This window comes from Sinocyclocheilus rhinocerous, unplaced genomic scaffold (assembly GCF_001515625.1).
Source record: "Sinocyclocheilus rhinocerous isolate Xijiao unplaced genomic scaffold, SAMN03320098_v1.1 scaffold711, whole genome shotgun sequence".
Lineage (NCBI taxonomy): Eukaryota > Metazoa > Chordata > Actinopteri > Cypriniformes > Cyprinidae > Sinocyclocheilus > Sinocyclocheilus rhinocerous.
The window spans coordinates 2,111,772-2,121,700 of NW_015641018.1; positions in this window are offsets into that span (position 1 = coordinate 2,111,772).

Consider the following 9,929-nt stretch of genomic DNA (forward strand, 5'->3'; position numbering starts at 1 on the left):
GCTGTTTCTCATTAAAACCAATGAAAAGTTGATTGACAGGCTATGGTCACTTTGATGACATAAATGAAATCATATTAATATTAATGTCATTAATTAACATCAATGTTCATAAAACATTAACATTAGAAAGCTCTGTATTTAGCTTTCAAATGCTTCCATACATTTCTCAAACTGTTATACAACTAATTCATGAGGTGCTGCTGATATCTTTCAAGACCTGGTGTCCATTGCAATGGACATTAAATAATAATAATAATAAAAAATCCTGTGTTCTGCAACTCTGAAACATCTTCAAAATCACTTTGAATATTATAATTTGATAGTCTTAATTTTATAATACGTGCAAGTTGATGAGGCTACAATAAACATAAATCTGCATATAAAAGGTAAAATGTGGACTTCCTCCTCTTCTTGTCTAGTTGGTTAGTCATGTCTCTCTTTTGTGATGCCTGTAGCGCAATCAGATTAAGTTAGGAGTCATATTGTGATTGGTTGATCAGGGACCAATCAGTGACCCGGCATTGCTCATATTATGAAAACATAAAATTTTATTGGTTTAAACAAAAAATCATGTGATGTTTTTGCTTGGTTGGAACAGCAGCTACGCTAATTATGTCTCTATTTGTTTCTCTGTTTCTGCTGGGATTGACATCCCGTGGTAACTAGGATTTACACAAGCTTCAGTCTGGATACAGAAAGAGATGATGCCAACCCCTCATAGGACCTCGGATGATGCCAACCCTGAAACAACATACAGAACTACCACATTTTGCTATAAGTTTGATTGCATCATATAATAATTGCTGTTAATAGTGTTCATCGTCTGTTTGATTACGTCTTTAATTTAAAATTTTCGTACATTTCTGCCATATGTACATTGACTGACAGTCACCACTGATAAGCTACCACTAAATATTGTAGAAACTTAATTTGCTGTAAAGTTGCTTTGCAATGATTTGTATCGTGAAAAGCGCTGTACAAATAAACTTGACTTGAATTGAATTGAATGTTCATTTCAATGGACGCAGGGTCCGAAGTTAAGGAGTTTTTGTCTTTTGACTTTTTGATTGTGCATGATGGAAGTCCAGCCAGAAGCCAGCCAGAAGAGCATTGCAATAGTCCAGCCAAAAAATGACAAGGGCCTGGACACGCAGTTATGCAGCATGCTCTGTTAGGAAGGGCCTGATATTTCTGATATTGTGCAGTGCAAACCTGCATGATCAAGCTGTATTTGTAATGTGGTCTTTGAAGGTCAGATGGTCAGCAAACATTAGGATGGTGATATAGTGAACAGTTGGATGGTGATATAGTGTATATGGAGAAGAGGAGATGTCCAAGAACTGATCCCTGAGGAACCCCATTACCAGTTGATGTGCTTTGGATACCTGCCCATATGCAGTGAAAACAGCATGAGAGACAGGCCAAGGAAAAGGTGCAAATTATTAAAGGGGTCATATGATGCTTTTTTAAAGATCATTATTTTGTGTATTAAATTGCGCAGCTTTAGTAAAGCAAAACTTGAATAGTGCTACTCTCACTGCTGCCCTCTAATGTTCATTTAGTGCTCTATTACAGGGATTCCCCGACTGGTTTGTCAACCTAAGCCTTTGACCTAAAATATTTAAAAGTACCCTCTAGGATTTGAAGTGATATTCAGTTTAATATGTCAATAATGTAACAGTACATGCACATATTCACGGTTCTCTTAGTTAATGGTCACATGCAGGTAAACAAATAAAATATTTCTTCTTTTTACTAAAATTATTTATTTACATTTTACAGTAGATCCTTGTCAGTCAGTCAGTCAGTCTGTCAGTCTGTCTGTCTGTCTGTCTACTGCTGGAAGGAGTTTTAATTTGGAATTATTAGTCACATGGGATTTGTGATTGGCTCATAAATAAATACACAAATATGAAGCAAGCATGTCAACATCAGGTTGTGTACATCTGGGACTTCATGGTGCATGTGTCAGCCGAGCAACTGCCTTTGAGGAAATGGAAATAGTTACGTGTACGGGCATTCGGGTACATTAAAACTAATTTGTTCAGTTGAAACCTGACAGAAGCAATAATTATTTTCAAGACATGAAATATGATTAAAAACAAATTTTATTTATAGTCCATATGACTACATCACATGGATTTTCACCTTTTTTTCTTGTCCTCTCTGCTCAGACCATGTCTACAATAGTCCAAATATTGTATATAAAATAAATTCATACTGTTTATGTAGACAGAGGTTTGAGACAAAGGTCAAAAGAAAGGAAATTAGGAAAGGAAATTAAATGTGTCAGTAAGCAGATCAAATGCTTATCTGAATTATGACCAGCCATGCAATTCTGTACTGCCGTGGAGGTGAATTAAGCATATTTGTTGTTTCTGTCTAAAAATGAAAAAAATTAAAAAATTAAAAAAATAGAATGACTTCACGGGATAGTTCACCCAAAATAAAAACATACAAATAAATTCAAACAAATTCTATCATTTACTCATCCTCAAATTGTTCCAAACCTTTATGAGTTTCTTTATTGTGCAGTCAATGGCTACCAGCAACTGTTTGGTTACCATGAAGTCTTCAAAATATATTCTTTTATGTTAAACAGAAGAATGGATTTCATACAGGTGTGGAACAACATGAGGATGAGTAAACGATAATAAATTTTTCATTTTTGTGTCAACTATCCCTTTCAGTTTTTATTGCCTCCATGTATCTTTAACCTCATGTGCAATTTATGCTTCAACCACTAGATGGAAGCAAACACCAAGACACGGAGAATGCTTTTAAGCTCTCGTTCAGGTCCAGCTTCTGGAGTGCTGTGTGAAATGCTCGTGTGCGCTTAAAGCCACATGCAGGGGGTTTTATGTGTTTATGAGGCACCATAAATCATAAAGCAAAAAAGCCACAACTTACATCATCTCTTGAACTCACCAAACCACTGACCCTCTTACAGCTGAAACCTGAAATGTATACAGCTATGTTTGGTACAGACAGAAGCCTATAAAATCCTCCCATTAAGTGGCAGCTGCTGAGGATCTTGCCTTAAACTGCGTGACTGTTGCACACGGAGCGAGACATGGCCTTAATTATGACACAGACTCCTCCTGTACTTCCAAATATGCTTTGCTTAACAGGATTTTTGCTTGCTGAAGCCAGACTGGAAATACTAAGACCTTTAAATGACTGCAGTGTGTTATTAAAGACATTACCCACTGTAAGTTCACTGGCTCTAAAGGCCTATCACCCTCGGTGATTCATCTGTTTGGGATTCGGCGAAGTAAATGACCACATTTTCAGACCACTGTAAGTGCCTCAAATTGCACAGGCTAATTTGATGCAGAAAATCCCCCCAGACGTTTTACAAGCTTTGTAAATGAGTGTGAGGTCCATTAGAAGAGATTCATTTGTGCTTTGAGGAGAGCCGTGGCTGTTTTTTTTAGCTTTTAAATTGGGACTGTTTTGATGCCAGCCTGTTTGCCATGATGGAACTGGAATGGCAGAATAAAGTATGATTAAACAAAAAGCACAAAGCACAAAGCACAATAGGTTTTTGCTTAAATTAGGGACTATATCCAAGTATACAAAATATTTCGCACATTTTAGCAGCACAGGCCGTAATGGCCAAAACACTGCCACCTGACTGCTCACGTGGAAGGACTCATCGCACCTGTAAATGGGACTAGGTTTTAATGTTTGATAGGTTTTAATGTTTGTTGCTGGTGGTGATTCACAGAGCAGATTAAAGGCAACCGGGACTGTTGCCCAGAATTACTTTTAGATAGCATGTCAAAGAGAGCGACCTGGTAAACAACAGTGATTTAATTGACATCACGATGACATATTTAAGGCTGACAGTTTGATCCAAGATAAACATACACAATAGTTCCAATTCACTGCTATCCCCAAAATGCATTTGGACACTTAAAAATACTATAATGATGTAATAATATTATGTTAATAAATTATAATTATTTATAATATGATGTATTGTTAATCATAATCAATAACTATTTATGAAATAGTAGATTTGTTTACTATAATAACGTGCATTATTGTTGTTGTTGTTATTATTAATGTTATTACTAGGACTATATATATATATATATATGTACTTTTTAATAATACTGTTATTTTAATTATTAATGATCTTGCAAAATATATTTGTACATGTAATATTTATACATGTACATATAATATATGTATTATTATGTATTGCTCAATCTAATAGTAATAATAATATTAACAACACATGCATATTATTAGAGTAAATTAGTAAACAAACAAATAAATACATACATACAAAGTAATAACATTATATATGAGTTAATATTTTAATATTTTCTATTATTTATAATATTAAATAAATGTACTATATTATTATTATTATTATTGTTAGTAGTAGTAGTAGCATTACTATTAATAATATTATATTTATTAATAATGATCAATATATATATATAATTAAAAAACATTTTTTAAATATATTTTCTGCTTTTATCTTCGTATGTTTATATACAAATGTGTGTATTTTTATATTATTTCTTAGATTCCTAGAGTATTTATTTATTTATTTATGGGGTAAATGTATTTTAATGTTAAATGTAAATAATTATCTTTTTATTCTTAATGCTGTAAATGGGATTGCTCCAGCAGAATTTCATTGCATGGAGTAAACTAAATTAAACACTGGCACCTGAGGCTGACTGCAAACAGACGCTGGGGCTGTAATAGAAATGCATTGCCATTTCCCAACACCAAAGGAGATGCATATGAGGGGATGTATTTCATTGTCGAGTCCATTGAAAAACAAGTACCAACAGATGCATAAAACATTGACTGAAATATTTATATTTAGAGCTATATTTACGTATTATGTTATTTATAGCTCTGTTTATTCCACTTCATTTTAGGAGGCTTTTCTAGCTAATGGTCAAATAAGTTACAGTCTGCCCCCCAGAGGAAGATGTGTGTAACGCCAAGCGTTTTTACCAATACTAACAGGATCTTTTTAGCTCTTTTATTTCATAAACAAGTTAATACATGAAGGGCTTAGACAATTTTCTTGCTGTTTGGACTAATTCTTCAAAGGCCATTATAATATTGAAAACTCTTTCTCTTCTGAGAACTAAAATATCAGACTTTTCTTGTTCTGGAAAAGTAGCTGACTGCCATTTAAAAGGGGAAGGAAATTAAATAATAAAAGCATCAATTTGGTTTTTCAAATTGTTCACGAATCTCAGTGCGACAGTCAGGCAGACTGAAAGGTGATGTTCAGGGAGAGGAAACACCCATCAGGCCCTGCGCCCATTTGCATTTATATAGTTTCAGCATCAAAATCACACAACACATTTTTATTTTCAATTGGACACTAATATGGATGTGCCATCAGTGCATATCTTGAATATGAAAACATTCGCACTCAAATGGCTCCCTGGATCGTTTGTTCAGAGGTGCTCTTGTAACTTTAATGAGGAAAATAGGTTTGCGAAACTTTTCTGTACCTCTAAACCATCCTTCTCCATTAGACTTACAGAAACTAGGGCCGGAAATTAATGGGATTGAGGCAAAAACGCCACCAAAATGAACAAAAATGCCCCCCAAAATCAAGGTAAGGGGACCAAAATGCCCCATGCACTATTATCCTCCATCTATTACGGCTGTTACGATTAAAGTGAACTGTAAAATGAATGAAAATGCCGATTGTGGTATTACATTTACAGTAGATTTGCCCACATTACAACACACTTCTCGCTACTCAAGGTTTGCAGCGTTGACCATTACAACCAATCACACACGTTTCTGTTGAGCTTAGGAACGCAACGTCCAATCAGAGGCGTTTTGTTCAGTGTGCGAGCTCACTGACGGAATTCTGAATCTGCATTCGCGAATTCTATCATCATCATAAACAACAAAGTGGCAAGTGCAGAAAAGGTGTAAGGAAGAGGTTAATTTTGTAGTTTAGACTGCTTCGGTGATTATAACGGGAGTTTTTGCGAAAGTATAACTCACATGAAGACATGGACCGCATTAGTGTTCCATTTTGTTTGTCATGCTACCGAAATAACACGTCAAGTCTTGATTTTCTAATCCATAAAAAGCAATAAACAAATTATTAAATGGTTTTTACCTTTTTTTCTGTAGTCAGAACACGGTATGGTATATAGGCTATTTACATTATGCAATTTTTGTGTAAGACATACAAGAACAGCATTAAACAGTCTGTGTAAATAAACATAAATGCAGCTTCTGTTCCACCTTTGCAGTCTAAAGAGGACTTTATGTTAAAAATGTTTTGATTGGTAACGGTCTAGTATTGTGATTAATTGATTGATGGTTAAATTTAAGCATTTAACTTAAATAAATATTTTTTTGTTATGCTGGTTGAAAGTCTCTTTACATATCAATCACTAAGTTAAGTGGTCTAAATGTATTTATATGTATTTATATCATCTGTGAAAAGCGTAGGCTCATGAAATGTTTGTCCAATCATATCCCTCGGTCCGAAGGTTACCATAGGCTGTCTCACCTCTCCAAAATTGCCTACCCTACCCTAAAAAGTACCCTTACAAGGGTTTATAAAAAAGCCCCGGGAAATCAGTTCCAGAGGGTCCCTTAACGGAAAAGTTAATTTCTGTCCCTGACACAAACCATTTGAGTTTAGGCGATTATTTTATTTGTGCATTAATTTATTTAGACTATTCTTCATCTGGAACAATTAGTGTTAATCATGTGGGCCCTGCAACATCTGCTCGCCAATGAACCACAAACCTTCAACAAATAGAGTACATTTCAAATAGCCAGGGTGCTTGGCTGTGCTTAAAAGCCTTTCATAATTACTGTATCCTAAAATTAGTAACAGTGAGAAACTCCCTGGGAACTGTTTGTATAAATTCCTCCAGCGTTGCGCTCATGTGGAGATCATAGGTCTGTCATACAGCCAGCTGCTGTACAGGTGCTAGACACATTTCCCTGTATATGAATAACAATGTTGTAACAGATTTTATTTGCGTGATATGTCACTTTGGATAAAAGTGCCCACTAAATGATGTGACAGATAAAAAAGAACAACTTCTTATATATTGGAGCTGTTTGACTTTTTTTTAAAAATCACAGCTGAGAAATATTCAGATGTGTATCGAAACAAAGAGTTTATCCCGAAAGCAAAACAAGTAAGCAGGCACATATAGATGAAACAATAAAAATGTAATCTTACTATATTGAAAAGTTTGCCATCATCATTTGGCTGGGAGAATTTTATCAGCACCCAGGTCTGGAATACTAATTCAGCGAGGACACATAAGTGCATTCGCAGCTCTCTTTGAGGGCCTCTTGGTATTTTTTTGACAGCTCCTGTATCTCATTGTCTTGGCCCCCAGAGGCCTACCACAGGCCAGAGCTTCACTAATAGTTTTGGCAGCACAGAGTCAGGAAAAACAATTACAGAGGCCTATTTTGATCCAACACCTCTCCGACCGCAACTATAAATAATATAAATCATATAAATATGCCAAGGTTTGTCTGAAAGAAATAGTGGATCCCTTCTTAGTACAATAAAATTCAACTGTATAAGGCTGCTTAATTTTTATGAAACGGACAGTTCAGATACAGCGTCCCAGTCATGCTAAAATGCACAATATGGTTAAAGCTATGATGTGAAACATACACTCACTGGCCACTTTATTAGGTACACCTTGCTAGTACCGGGTTGGACCCCCTTTTGCCTTCAAAACTGCCTTAATTATTCGTGGCATAGATTCAACAAGGTGTTGGAAACATTCCTCAGAGATTTTGGTCCATGTTGACATGATTATATAACATGTCATGTCTGGTATTTATTTTAAAATATATACATATAAATATATTTTTTTTAGATTCATGTTTTTTTTTTTTTGTTAGAGGGATACAACAGTAAAGTATATAAATAATCTTAATTACAGTCATATTCAATATCTGAAAATAATCATCCAAACATAATTCAGAGCTTTTTCACTCATATGTCCATATATAAGACATCTGATGAAGTTGCATATTGACTTTCATTAACTCTATCTGATGGCCGTGGAGATCTGACACTGTCAATAGCACATCAAGCTCTGTTGCAGCTAAGCAAGTTGATTTGAACCCTGTGCTCCTTACAGCACACACATACTCAAGAGCATAAGCAGGATCATGTGTTTCTGTCCATCACTGCTCAGGTGCCACTAGAAGCTCTGAGGTTGTTATTGACCTTTTCGACAACCATATGCAGCTTTTGACAGTTTACCCGCATGTTAATTTATTATTTATGCATTGTAAGTGCCGTCTCATCTGCCACTGTATCATGGGTTCTACTTTCATTCATGTGTAGACAGTAGCTCAATTAATTATGAACACTGCAGTCATGGTTTGATTCACTGGGAATGTATATTCCAGATTCGATGTAATTTGTTTCGGATTAAATTGTCTGCCAAACTTAGATGATACTCAGTTTTTACATTCTGCAACCAGGTATCATCACAAATAACAGAAGCTTGGCAAGAACCTCTGCCTGGATGAACGCCCATCATCGGAAGCCGAAGTTATCGAGTCGTTATTCATCCCAGCCAAAAACCACCTTCTCATGTCAATAAACAACTCAAATATCTCACCCACACAGAAAGAACCACAAGAACTTTTGTGTCACGCTGGACAACGACTTGTTGTTTGTGACCTCTGACATATTAACCACAATCAAGACTTCTTCTGCAAAACATCTTCCGGCCTTTTCTTGCCAGAGAAACTACTCAAAATCTGGTGGAGGCTCTGGTCTCCTCTCACTTTAACTACTGCAATTCAGTCCTGGCGTATGCAATCAAACCTCCCCGACTCATCCGGAATACTTCTCGAGCTTCCCAACCAAAATCGATTCAACATTTCCAAGTACTCCCACGTTGCTTCCTCTGCTGTCCTAATGTACAGGGCAGTCAATGGTCAAGCACTCTCCTGCATCCAGTCCAAGAAAACTCAACTTACTTTAAACCAACAGCCAAACAAGATTTCTAAACAATGTCTCTTTTGTCATGAAGTTTAAATAGTGCATGCAAACTTCTCTGACTTTCATCAAGGAATGATAAACTGAGGCCTTTCACATATAATTGGCGAAGTAACATGACTTTCTTGTTTTCTGGACATGTTTTAAAGCAAGTTGACATTTTATATGAATTTAAATAATTTGGATAATATTTCTTGTAGCAAAAAAAAGTCATTTAAAAAAAAAAAAGAAAATAATACATTTATTCAGCAAGGATGCATTAAGATTAAATTGATCAAAAGAGACAGTAAAGAAATGTATTATGTTACAAAAGATTTGTTTTATATAAATATATAGTTCAGTCATGAAACTCTAGATGGCGCAGGCGAAGGGTTGATAACGTAACTGATGATATTCAGAGAGTTAAACGACTTGGCACAAGCTGATTGGTTCATGCTGCATATGCAGCCAATGAGCTTACTGCCTTGCATTCATATGGCTGGCTAGCATTCACTAGAGATTCCTGCAGGGCGCTTTCAGAGTTCTCTGAAACCCTCCACCTTCCCCAGCTCCACCTGTATAGATCTGCTATGGGTTATTTTATATGCTATTTGTGCAGCAGCAGTATGTCTTAAATACTCATAGCGCCATATGCATTGGCAGTAGCAAGTTCCTGTACTTGCAGCAACAGCAATAATCTACAACTACAGCAATAACCAACAGCAGCAGCAATTCAGCAGCAGCGTAGCAGATCTATTTCCACCAAGACCAACTATATTAACATTATCATATCCATCACCATGCTAAAATCTTCCGAGAGTTGTCATGATTATATATATATATACACACCAGCTAAAAGATGGTTTTAAGTCAGTTATTTCCAACTTTTGCTGTAGTGTGTCAGTAGGAAATATCAGTTTACATTTCCAAACATTTATTTTGC